General features: G+C 42.5%; 1 protein-coding gene across 19 annotated transcripts in view; it reads right to left on the reverse strand.

Annotated features, from left to right (window-relative positions):
- The window catches only part of ATG7 (autophagy related 7), a 244,616-nt gene that overhangs the window by 86,660 nt on the left and 144,482 nt on the right, over window positions 1-13,474 (reverse strand). For 2 of the 19 annotated variants that reach the window (XR_012011561.1, XR_012011562.1), the window contains exon 19: window positions 3,193-3,275. The exons of 16 other annotated variants lie outside the window; for them this stretch is intronic. The gene's annotated coding sequence lies outside the window, so the exon portion shown is untranslated. Of the gene's footprint in view, window positions 1-915; window positions 3,276-13,474 lie in introns of all 19 variants that reach the window. One more of the 19 variants, XR_012011560.1, reaches the window with a different exon arrangement.

The raw sequence follows: 13,474 nt of genomic DNA on the forward strand, positions 1-13,474 counted from the left end.
ATGTTCTTTTACAGGCCCTGGCTCTCTGGGCCAACCTGACTGGCCCCAAGATGAGCAAAAGACCTAAGCTGGGCCCTGGATTTTGAATCCAGGACTGGAGTGGCCAGTTGACATCAAGGGGACTGCAGCTCTGAATTAGGAGGCTCTGGAGCTGCCAGCAGCCATATATCCTATCTTGCAGAAGAGGCCTGTCTGCAGAAGAGGCCTGTCTGCAGGGACAACACTTGCTCTTGTTACTCCTGAACTGGAGCTTTTCCCAACGTGGGCCTGATTGACTTTTTTTTTTTTTTTTAAGATTTTATTTATTTATTCACGAGACACACACACACACACACACACACACACACACACACACACAGAGAGAGAGAGAGAGAGAGAGAGAGAGGCAGAGGGAGAAGCAGGCTCCGTGCAAGGAGCCTGATGCGGGACCCGATACCGGGGCTCCAGGATCACATCCTGGACTGAAGGTGGCGCTAAACTGCTGAGCCACAGGGGCTGCCCCTGATGGATTTTTCTTTCAGTATTTCTGTTGATCTCTGGTAATTCAAGTTGGGTCTATTTCACTTGAAACCAACAGAGTCCTGAATAAATTTAGAAATGGTACCAGGAATGGAGAGCTGAAAGTGAGCAGAAAAGCACTGGATGAGGCAGGAGGGGAGGCTAAAAGAATCCACCATCTAGGGCCGAAAAATTCCCAATTGTGGCTATAGGCAGTAAAACAATGGGTTTATCAAGGCCAGAGCTTTAGGGGATTTAAGAAAGCACCAGATTATTGGAGGCACTGTCTACTTCTTCCGACCTTTCATAAGGGGCAAGAAAGAAATGCTTCCCTGTAAGGTGGCCTAGCCAGAAGCAGGTAAGGACGGCAGAACTAGTATATTACACTTTTGGAAGGGATGGAGGGAGATCTCTTACCCTTTTGGTCAGCAGTCTGAGTCTTTTGTGAACTGCAAAGGCTGGATTTTTTTTTTCCTCTGCAAACAGAAGCGAGCAGTTGCTACAGAAATGGTGGGCATCTGATAAATGGACAGAAATCTATGGGAGGAGGCAGGACTCTTAATAATGGTGACAGGAAGGTTCTGAACTCAAATGCAAACTAAGGGTAGGTACCAGTAAAAGTCCTTAAATTGAGTCCCAGAAGGATACACAGAGGCTCTTAAATAGCTTGGAGGCACTGGCCTCCAGCTAGGAACAGAAATCATGAGGACTGAGTAGGTTTTATTTTTTTAATTTTTAAAGATTTTATGCATGTATGTATATATGTATTAGAGAGAGATAGATAGAGAGAGAGAGACTGCATGCGCAGGCTGGAGGAGGGGCAGAGGGAGAAGGATAGAGAGAATCCCAAGCAGATGCTGTGCTGAGCATGGAGCCCAAGACAGAGCTTGATCCCATGACCCTGAGATCATGACCTGAGCTGGAAACGAGAGTTGGATACTCAACAACTGAGCCCCCCGGGTGCTCCTGAGTAGGTTTTTTTCTTTTTTTTTCCCTGTTTATTACTTATTTATTTATTTATTTAATAATAAATTTATTTTTTATTGGTGTTCAATTTGCCAACATACAGAATAACACCCAGTGCTCATCCCGTCAAGGGCCCCCCATCAGTGCCTGCCACCCAGTCACCCCCACTGCCCACCCTCCTGAGTAGGTTTTAATGGCTAGACCTCTCAAATTTCTAGGAGCTGTCCCCTGGATTCAGATTCCATATCTTAGAACGAGAGTACTGAATAAGATTATCTCCAAAGTGTCTCTTCAGTTTTAATCTTTTGTTTCTTGACGATTAAGTATAAAATAAATCTTCATTATTTTCTTAAAATCACTAAGGACAATTGTCCTAATTTTAAGCATTAAATGTATAGGCAATCGTAGGGGTAAGAGACAGAACAAGTACTTCCTTGTGAGTCTTGGCTCAATTCATTGTGTGATCCATACCACATACTCCATTTCCTCACCTGCAAATGGGGATTTTAAATGCTTGTCTTCACAAGGCAGTGAGAAGGGAAAAATGAAAGTCTTGCGACTTCTCCTGAGAGAGAATTTGTTATAGAAATCCTAAATAGGATTAGGGCAAATCTCTTTCTAAATACAAAGATTAGGGCAGCCTGGGTGGCTCAGCAGTTTAGCGCCACCTTCAGCCCAGGGCCTGATCCTGGAGATCCAGGATTGAGTCCCATGTCAGGCTTCCTGGGTGGAGCCTGCTTCTCCCTCTGCCTGTGTCTCTGTCTCTCTGTGTGTCTCTCATTAATACATAAATAAAATCCTTTTAAAAAATATAAAGATTAGCCTCAAAATGACTTTATTTGGGGTTTTTCACGTCCTGTAATGCAATTTCTGACCCCAACCACTGCTCTCCGCCATTTTCATATGTCTACAGAGAATATAATTTCCCAATGGACACAGAACTGGTCTGGGGGAAATGCCAATGCTGTCTCATCCCCAGCATTTCTGATTTTCCCATTTGGTATCCTATTTCACCTGTCCAGTACTGATTCCCTATTTCCCTGGCTTTATCTTACCCAAAGATCACAGAGCCAAGCTTGTAAAACATTGACCCAATATGATGGATTAATTTCATCCTCTCCTGGGTGTATAACTGCAGTGAGACTCAAAAGAAATGACATACTAATGGTAGTGTTGTATGTATTCTGAATATGATAGTTAAATAAAAACAATGGGAGATGTCAGTCATGTCAGGTAGCTGTCAAAACACACTCCCTTACAGGTTCCATACACATGGGCTGAGTTAGGGTTTGGACTAACTGGCACCTTCTGTGAAGCCTGTCCGCTCTTCCCAGGCATAAACAGCAGCTCTTTCCTTTGTGCTCCCACACCACTTTCTAAGAATGCTTATTATTTCACTGTATAGAAATTGTTAAAATTTATAGGTCTCTGGTTAGAATAAAATTTGTGGACACAGAGACTATGACTTATTCATCTTTCTATTGTGTGTCTTGTACAAAGCAGGGATTCAATAAATTTTTGTAGAATGAATTAATGAATTGTGTGAATCACTACATCTTGTTCTCCTATTGAAGGAAAAATAACCTTAGAAGCCATGCAGTTTAGAGGGAGCCTCTGATCCTGAACTAGATCACGGATGGCAAAGACATGAACTTGTGCTTGCCCAAAGCAGAAGTTACACTCAGCCATGAACCTCTCTCTCATGACATCTGAACCAGGCTTGCAAACCTTTCTCAATACAGTTTTCCAGGTGGCCACTTCCCCTGCTGGAGCAGGCTGATTCAGCATCCCTGATGTAGATTAAAGATACCCTGGAACAAGAGGACACATGGTTGATATATGATGCTCTTCACACCAACAGTGAGATGTGCAAAGCAATGCTACACTGTTTTTGGAACTCAGGATGCTACCTTAAAACAACATAAAAAAGAACCCGTTAACTTAGAGAGAAAACAACGGATCCACCCAGTTATTAAGCTGCCTGCTTTGTAAACTGGTTATTGCTGCTATAAATGAAACATTCTTTCCTGAGATGGTTCAGAGCTGGGGAGTGGAGCTAACTGGTGGTGAGTTAAATTTCTGTAGTGATTTCAGAGACATAAGAGGAAGTGTGGTGCAGTGGTTAAGATCACAGACCTCAAAGCACTGTTCCGAACTCTCATGGTTGTTATAAGGATTTCATATCTTAACATAGGTAAGATACTTACAACAGTGTCTGGCATAGAAATACCTTAAGAGTAAGCACCAGCTGCTATTATTATATGTGGCCTGTCTAGAAGCCACCAAACAACCAGCAAAATAAGGTTTGGTCTACGTTGGCACTCTTATTCACAATTCAATTGTTTTTTTATTTTATTTTATTAACTGATAGCTATTGCTTTGATAAGCACGGCAGGATGACAAATTGAGCTTGCATTTTCCTTTTTTCCCCCTAAAGCAAATTATTACACTGGCTATTGTCAGACAAGGAGAACAAGGTAGCCCATTACCTCCCCCTTTGCCTTGGCTGCCAGGAACCATGAAGCTACATTTCATGTTCAACTTTGGAAGCTTTCCATAGTTTTAAGTATCTTAAAATAATGATATATATTTAAAAAAAATAAACTTGGCTCTTGTCCTTTCTTACTCTAAAGGTTTTTAGGTTTAATTATTTCTATGGTATTGAGTATAAGTTTCTTATATATACATTTTTCAACAGGCAGAATGTACATAAATATAAAAACATTTATTTGTCAGATTCTTGGTGAATGTCAGCCAAGACGTGTCTGAGATGATACATTTTTATGTATCACATGTACCACAATCATCTTGGAATATAGGGCAAACCTATTCTGTAGAGATATCGGAAAATGCTTTCATTGAGTTGACACTTTACTGTAAGTGATCATAATTAAAAATGTCATTCCTCCTCCTTAGCCTGAGATCACTGCCCTTAGGATAGAAAGTGAAGCTGAAGTCAGAGAAACAATCAGCTAGGCTAAAGAGAGAAAGCTTATCTTGTTGAAACCCATTCTCTTTTTCATCTTCTACCCTGGTTCACAGGGCCAAAGAGCTAATGGAACTTCAGTTCTGTGATATTTTTGGAGGGCACAGAGACCCAGAGTGGAGAGGTGATTAGCTTATAGCCGCAAAGTGCTGTAAGTAAAATCCAAACCTGAATTCTAGCCTGGTGTTCCTTCTAAAATACCAACGTGCCACTCTAGGCCACCGAAATAGAAAATGAGAAAATCTGCTTTGAGTAGCCAATTTAAGTGGAAACTCTTGAAATGTATTATTTCACTGTAGCAAAATGGAAAGCTATTTTGAAAACATCAAGGCAAAAGCTCCATGATAATCAAAGTTCTCTGGGAAATACTTCTGTTGCAAAAAATTCATTTACTGTTAAGACATTTAACATGTGTCATTTACTTAGAATTACGGAGTAATTCTAAAACTAGGAAATCAAATCACTCATTCAACCAATATACACCTACTGCTGATTTACTCTTTGCCAGGTCCAGAGACTAGACTACCTTGTTATTGAGGAGCTCAAGGTCTAGGGCAACTACTGAACACACGTGCTACTTCTGAATCTCTTAGGTGTTCATGACAGACACCACTAATTCAATATATGATCATCTTCCCTGCTGAGCCTGAAATTGGCCTCAAAAATCCTTCCCAAGAGAATCCTCCATGTGGCCATGAGCAAATGATAAGAGAGACACACAAACTTATCTATCATCTCCACACGAGGATAGGTACTATGAGCTTATTAGATACTATGCAACTGGAAATCCTTATTGTATGTGCTAGAACCCTAGTCTCCCCACTCGGAGGAGCAAAACAAAGTACACTCTTGCTTTCATTTAGCACTGACTTAACTCCTGGGTGATCAATTCTTTTAGGTACTGTAAGAGTTCTTTATAAAGGCTCACGAAAGACCAATTATGTCCCAATAAGAGGCACTCCTCTTTGGTTCGCACTTTTCCTTTCAGCCTGGGAAGCACAGCCTTCCATCTTATGTTCATCATCACCCACAGCTACCATCTGCTGCAAGAGAATCAGACAGAGGTGTTGCACTCCTTGCTCCAGAGCAGCTGCTTATCACACGTAGTGATTTCACCAACTGAGAAAAGCATCTGCTCCTGACAATGCTGCCCTAGTCTAGTTCTTCCTGCCAGCAAGAGTTTGGGAAAAAAATACTTCTGATCTTACCCTTTCAAGGTGGACCTAAAGACAGATGCAGGGCCTCTGTTTTATAAACTTGGCATCCTTTCTCTCCTTCGTTAAAGCTGTTTTCTTAGGGTCTGATCAGGGCAGAAAAAGTAGAATGATATCTTTTTCTTTTAATGGCTTTTATTATGTCTTTAAACGTTTTAATTAACAATGATACATGAATAAAGGCCTTGTGAAGCCCTGCTTTGTGGAGGTGCATTATTACCCCCACAAATGCTGACCTTTCTTGGCAGCAGGGAACAGTGCACAGTGTTGTCTGCAAGGAGACAGGTTTGAAGCTGTCTTTTCTTTGTGCCTCAAAGTACATCTCCCTCAGAATATACAAACCTGTAGGTATTGTACATTGATCATCTGCACTTGCAGGTCATTCACCTCTAATAGCTGGGGCTCGGGGAGACCAAACACTTTTGAAAAGAATATACATGCAGCACTAACAGAAAGGAGCAACATAAATTAGGCTTAACCAAGGAAGAGAATGCCACTACTTTCTACTTTCCATTATATTTCCCTGTCCTAACAGTGACCGTGTTTTTTTGTTAGGTAGATATGATGGTAAGTACTAGGTGGAGTAGAAAGGGGAAAAAAAAAAGGTTTTTTTTTCCCCTGCCCTCAAAGGTTTAAATTTCATAAGTTAGGCAAGATAATGATAATAAAATACCATGGGATTTAAATATCAGAATATATAATGATGTCCCCCAAAACAGGTACAAAACACAGAATTACCATTAACCCAGCAATTTTACTCCTACTACGTATGTACCCAAGAGAACTGAAAATGTATGTTCACATAACAGCTTGTACACAAATGTTCATAGCAGCATTGTTCATAAGTCTCCAATGGAAGCAACCTGAATGTCCAGCAGCTGACCAATGGCTCAACAAAACGTAGTCTATCCATATAATGTAATATTACCTGGCCTTAAAAAGGAATGGAGTACTGACACATGGTACAACATGGATGACCCCTGAAAACATTATGCTAAGTTGAAGAAGTCAGTCACAAAAGACCACATGTTGTAGGATTCCATTTATATGACCTGCCCAGAAAATGCAAATCTATAGATATAGACAGTAGATCAGTCATTACTTATGGAGCTCAGAGGAAATGAGGGCTGACTGCTGAGGAGTACAGGCTTTCTTTTTGGGGCAATGAAAATATTCTAAACAGATCATGGTGACAGTTACTTAACTGAATATATCAGGGACACCTGACTGGCTCAATAGTTGAGTGTCTGCCTTCGGCTCAGGTTGTGATCCCGGGGTTCTGGGATCGAGTCCTGCATAGGGCTGCCTGCAGGCAGGAGCCTGTTTCTCTCTCTGCCTATGTCTCTGCCTCTCTGTGTCTCTCATGAATAAATAAATAAATAAATAAATAAATAAATAAATAAATAAAATCTTTCAAAAACAACTCTGAATATATTTAAAAAGTTAAAGTGTATATTTTAAAAGGGTGAACTGCAGGGTATGTGAATTACATCTCAATAAAGCTGTTATAAAAAAACACAACAGTACACACAATGCTGTAGAGGCTCAAAAGAGGGATAGAGAATTTCTGGCTTGGATGATTTGAAAGAGGTATTAAAGTTTTGAGGAGAACACATTTACTGGAGGCGGGGTGGATGGATAGGAACATAGTACAAGCCAAAGGACAGAGATGCTCTGGTCTTTGAGTAAACAAATTTGGTTAAGGTGGGAGCCTTCAGTGGGAGAACTGGGGACATGAAGCTGAAAATATAGTTGTGGGGCACCTGGGTGGCTCAGTCAGTTAAGCATTTGACTTTTGGTTTTGGCTCAGGTCCTGATATCAGGGTCATGAGACTGAGCCCGATGTTGGACTCTGTGCTCAGCATGGAGTCTGCTTAAGACTGTCTCTTCCTCTTCCCTCTTCCCCTCCCCCCTGCTCTCTCTTTCTTTGTATCTCTCTCTCTCTCTCTCTCAAATAAACAAATAAATATTAAAAAAAGAAAACATAGTTGGTCTCAGCATGGGTGAAATCAGAGGGGCAGACTCTCACTCTGGTGAGGGCCGAATCCATTCAGCTCTGTGAGTGCTGCTGGCTTCCAGGTCAACAAGAAGCAGCATGCTGACAACCTGTCAGCCTCTCCCACAGCTGTCAGGGGAAATGGGTGCCATTGGAGTAAGGAATGGCTGGCTGGGAGGCTGCTTCCACTCCTCTTCAAAATGAGTAATGCTGAAGTCAGAATCTGTTTCAGATCCCCTACTCTGCGGGAGGGGATGCTGAAGAGCTGGATGTGGGACATCAAAGAGCTGAAGAGGATCACTAGGTGTCTGGGAGCTACCTGCCAGAAACTGATTTCTCTGGAACAGGGTACTTTAGTATGGCCATCATTATGGTTTGGCACGTGCAAGTCTTACTGGGTAAGAAGAAGGAATGAGCTCTGTGAGAAATTTTAGGACTTTACCTCTCCAGTGACAGCCCACTTAAAAATCAATGACTTAGATTGGAGGAGCAAGATGGCGGAAGAGTAGGGTCTCCAAATCACCTGTCTCCACCAAACTACCTAGAAAACCTTCAAATCATCCTGAAAATCTATGAATTCGGCCTGAGATTTAAAGAGAGACCAGCTGGAATGCTACAGTGAGAAGAGTTCGCGCTTCTATCAAGGTAGGAAGACGGGGAAAAAGACATAAAGGAACAAAGGCCTCCAAGGGGGAGGGGCCCCGCGAGGAGCCGGGCTGAGGCCGGGGCGAGTGTCCCCAGGACAGGAGAGCCCCGTCCCGGAGGAGCAGGAGCTGCACCGACCTTCCCGGGGGAAAGGGGCTCGCGGGGAGTTGGAGCAGGACCCAGGAGGGCGGGGATGCCCTCGGGCTCCCGGGGACAGTAACAGCAACTGCGCGCCCAGGAGAGTGCGCCGAGCTCCCTAAGGGCTGCAGCGCGCACGGCGGGACCCGGCGGGACCCGGAGCAGCTGAAGGGGCTCGGGCGGCGGCTCCGCGGAGGGGGCTGCGCGGCCCCGGGAGCAGCTCGGAGGGGCTCGGGCAGAGGAAGAGGCTCCGTGCGGAGGGGGCTGCGCGGTTCCAGGAGCAGCTCGGAGGGGCTCGGGCGGCGGCTCCACGGAGGGGGCTGCGCGGCCCGGGAGCGCGAATCCAACAGCGCAGGCTCCGGAGCACAGGGCGCCGGGACACAGCCCAGGATCCCGCCTCCCCCGGGACAGGCAGAGGCCGGGAGGGCCCAGGACAGCGAGGACGCTCCTGCCCCAGCTGAGCAGATCAGCGGCCCCGCCCGGAGCCTCCAGGCCCTGCAGACGGAGTTCCTGCCGGAGCTGAATCCAGGTTTCCAGAGCTGCCCCGCCACTGGGGCTGTTCCTCCTGCGGCCTCACGGGGTAAACAACCCCCACTGAGCCCTGCACCAGGCAGAGGCACAGCAGCTCCCCCAACTGCTAACACCTGAAAATCAGCACAGCAGGCCCCTCCCCCAGAACACCAGCTAGACGGACAACTTCCAGGAGAAGCCAAGGGACTTAAAGTACACAGAATCAGAAGATACTCCCCGGTGGTTCTTTTGTTTGTTTTTGTTTTTGTTTTTGTTTTGCTTTTTGATTTGTTTCCTTCCCCCACCCCCTTTTTTTCTCTTTTCTTTTTCTTTCTCTTTTTCTTCTTTTTTTTTTTTTTTTCGTTTTTTTTTTCTTTTTCTTCCCTTTTTTTTCTCTTTCTCTTTTCTTTCCTTCTTTCTCTCCTCTCTTTTTCTCTTTTTCCCAATACAACTTGCTTTTGGCCACTCTGCACTGAGCAAAATGACTAGAAGGAAAACCTCACCTCAAAAGAAAGAATCAGAAACAGTCCTCTCTCCCACAGAGTTACAAAATCTGGATTACAATTCAATGTCAGAAAGCCAATTCAGAAGCACTATTATACAGCTACTGGTGGCTCTAGAAAAAAGTATAAAGGACTCAAGAGACTTCATGACTGCAGAATTTAGAGCTAATCAGGCAGAAATTAAAAATCAATTGAATGAGATGCAATCCAAACTAGAAGTCCTAACGACGAGGGTTAACGAGGTGGAAGAACGAGTGAGTGACCTAGAAGACAAGTTGATAGCAAAGAGGGAAACTGAGGAAAAAAGAGACAATTAAAAGACCATGAAGATAGATTAAGGGAAATAAACGACAGCCTGAGGAAGAAAAACCTACGTTTAATTGGGGTTCCCGAGGGCGCCGAAAGGGACAGAGGGCCAGAATATGTATTTGAACAAATTCTAGCTGAAAACTTTCCTAATCTGGGAAGGGAAACAGGCATTCAGATCCAGGAAATAGAGAGATCCCCCCCTAAAATCAATAAAAACCGTTCAACACCTCGACATTTAATTGTGAAGCTTGCAAATTCCAAAGATAAGGAGAAGATCCTTAAAGCAGCAAGAGACAAGAAATCCCTGACTTTTATGGGGAGGAGTATTAGGGTAACAGCAGACCTCTCCACAGAGACCTGGCAGGCCAGAAAGGGCTGGCAGGATATATTCAGGGTCCTAAATGAGAAGAACATGCAACCAAGAATACTTTATCCAGCAAGGCTCTCATTCAAAATGGAAGGAGAGATAAAGAGCTTCCAAGACAGGCAGCAACTAAAAGAATATGTGACCTCCAAACCAGCTCTGCAAGAAATTTTAAGGGGGACTCTTAAAATTCCCCTATAAGAAGAAGTTCAGTGGAACAGTCCACAAAAACAAAGACTGAATAGATATCATGATGACACTAAACTCATATCTCTCAATAGTAACTCTGAATGTGAACGGGCTTAATGACCCCATCAAAAGGCGCAGGGTTTCAGACTGGATAAAAAAGCAGGACCCATCTATTTGCTGTCTACAAGAGACTCATTTTAGACAGAAGGACACCTACAGCCTGAAAATAAAAGGTTGGAGAACCATTTACCATTCGAATGGTCCTCAAAAGAAAGCAGGGGTAGCCATCCTTATATCAGATAAACTAAAATTTACCCCAAAGACTGTAGTGAGAGATGAAGAGGGACACTATATCATACTTAAAGGATCTATTCAACAAGAGGACTTAACAATCCTCAATATATATGCTCCGAATGTGGGAGCTGCCAAATATATAAATCAATTATTAACCAAAGTGAAGAAATACTTAGATAATAATACACTTATACTTGGTGACTTCAATCTAGCTCTTTCTATACTCGATAGGTCTTCTAAGCAAAACATCTCCAAAGAAACGAGAGCTTTAAATGATACACTGGACCAGATGGATTTCACAGATATCTACAGAACTTTACATCCAAACTCAACTGAATACACATTCTTCTCAAGCGCACACGGAACTTTCTCCAGAATAGACCACATATTGGGTCACAAATCGGGTCTGAACCGATACCAAAAGATTGGGATTGTCCCCTGCATATTCTCGGACCATAATGCCTTGAAATTAGAACTAAATCACAACAAGAAGTTTGGAAGGACCTCAAACACATGGAGGTTAAGGACCATCCTGCTAAAAGATAAAAGGGTCAACCAGGAAATTAAGGAAGAATTAAAAAGATTCATGGAAACTAATGAGAATGAAGATACAACCGTTCAAAATCTTTGGGATGCAGCAAAAGCAGTCCTAAGGGGGAAATACATCGCAATACAAGCATCCATTCAAAAACTGGAAAGAACTCAAATACAAAAGCTAACCTTACACATAAAGGAGCTAGAGAAAAAACAGCAAATAGATCCTACACCCAAGAGAAGAAGGGAGTTAATAAAGATTCGAGCAGAACTCAACGAAATCGAGACCAGAAGAACTGTGGAACAGATCAACAGAACCAGGAGTTGGTTCTTTGAAAGAATTAATAAGATAGATAAACCATTAGCCAGCCTTATTAAAAAGAAGAGAGAGAAGACTCAAATTAATAAAATCATGAATGAGAAAGGAGAGATCACTACCAACACCAAGGAAATACAAACGATTTTAAAAACATATTATGAACAGCTATACGCCAATAAATTAGGCAATCTAGAAGAAATGGACGCATTCCTGGAAAGCCACAAACTACCAAAACTGGAACAGGAAGAAATAGAAAACCTGAACAGGCCAATAACCAGGGAGGAAATTGAAGCAGTCATCAAAAACCTCCCAAGACACAAGAGTCCAGGGCCAGATGGCTTCCCAGGAGAATTTTATCAAACGTTTAAAGAAGAAATCATACCTATTCTCCTAAAGCTGTTTGGAAAGATAGAAAGAGATGGAGTACTTCCAAATTCGTTCTATGAAGCCAGCATCACCTTAATTCCAAAGCCAGACAAAGACCCCGCCAAAAAGGAGAATTACAGACCAATATCCCTGATGAACATGGATGCAAAAATTCTCAACAAGATACTGGCCAATAGGATCCAACAGTACATTAAGAAAATTATTCACCATGACCAAGTAGGATTTATCCCTGGGACACAAGGCTGGTTCAACACCCGTAAAACAATCAATGTGATTCATCATATCAGCAAGAGAAAAACCAAGAACCATATGATCCTCTCATTGGATGCAGAGAAAGCATTTGACAAAATACAGCATCCATTCCTGATTAAAACTCTTCAGAGTGTAGGGATAGAGGGAACATTCCTCGACATCTTAAAAGCCATCTATGAAAAGCCCACAGCAAATATCATTCTCAATGGGGAAGCACTGGGAGCCTTTCCCCTAAGATCAGGAACAAGACAGGGATGTCCACTCTCACCACTGCTATTCAACATAGTACTGGAAGTCCTAGCCTCAGCAATCAGACAACAAAAAGACATTAAAGGCATTCAAATTGGCAAAGAAGAAGTCAAACTCTCTCTCTTCGCCGATGACATGATACTCTACATAGAAAACCCAAAAGTCTCCACCCCAAGATTGCTAGAACTCATACAGCAATTCGGTAGCGTGGCAGGATACAAAATCAATGCCCAGAAGTCAGTGGCATTTCTATACACTAACAATGAGACTGAAGAAAGAGAAATTAAGGAGTCAATCCCATTTACAATTGCACCCAAAAGCATAAGATACCTAGGAATAAACCTCACCAAAGATGTAAAGGATCTATACCCTCAAAACTATAGAACACTTCTGAAAGAAATTGAGGAAGACACAAAGAGATGGAAAAATATTCCATGCTCATGGATTGGCAGAATTAATATTGTGAAAATGTCAATGTTACCCAGGGCAATATACACGTTTAATGCAATCCCTATCAAAATACCATGGACTTTCTTCAGAGAGTTAGAACAAATTATTTTAAGATTTGTGTGGAATCAGAAAAGACCCCGAATAGCCAGGGGAATTTTAAAAAAGAAAACCATATCTGGGGGCATCACAATGCCAGATTTCAGGTTGTACTACAAAGCTGTGGTCATCAAGACAGTGTGGTACTGGCACAAAAACAGACACATAGATCAGTGGAACAGAATAGAGAATCCAGAAGTGGACCCTGAACTTTATGGGCAACTAATATTCGATAAAGGAGGAAAGACTATCCATTGGAAGAAAGACAGTCTCTTCAATAAATGGTGCTGGGAAAATTGGACATCCACATGCAGAAGAATGAAACTAGACCACTCTCTTTCACCATACACAAAGATAAACTCAAAATGGATGAAAGATCTAAATGTGAGACAAGATTCCATCAAAATCCTAGAGAAGAACACAGGCAACACCCTTTTTGAACTCGGCCATAGTAACTTCTTGCAAGATACATCCACAAAGGCAAAAGAAACAAAAGCAAAAATGAACTATTGGGACTTCATCAAGATAAGAAGCTTTTGTACAGCAAAGGATACAGTCAACAAAACTCAAAGACA

The sequence above is a fragment of the Canis lupus genome, chromosome 19, assembly GCF_048164855.1.
Source record: "Canis lupus baileyi chromosome 19, mCanLup2.hap1, whole genome shotgun sequence".
NCBI lineage: Eukaryota > Metazoa > Chordata > Mammalia > Carnivora > Canidae > Canis > Canis lupus.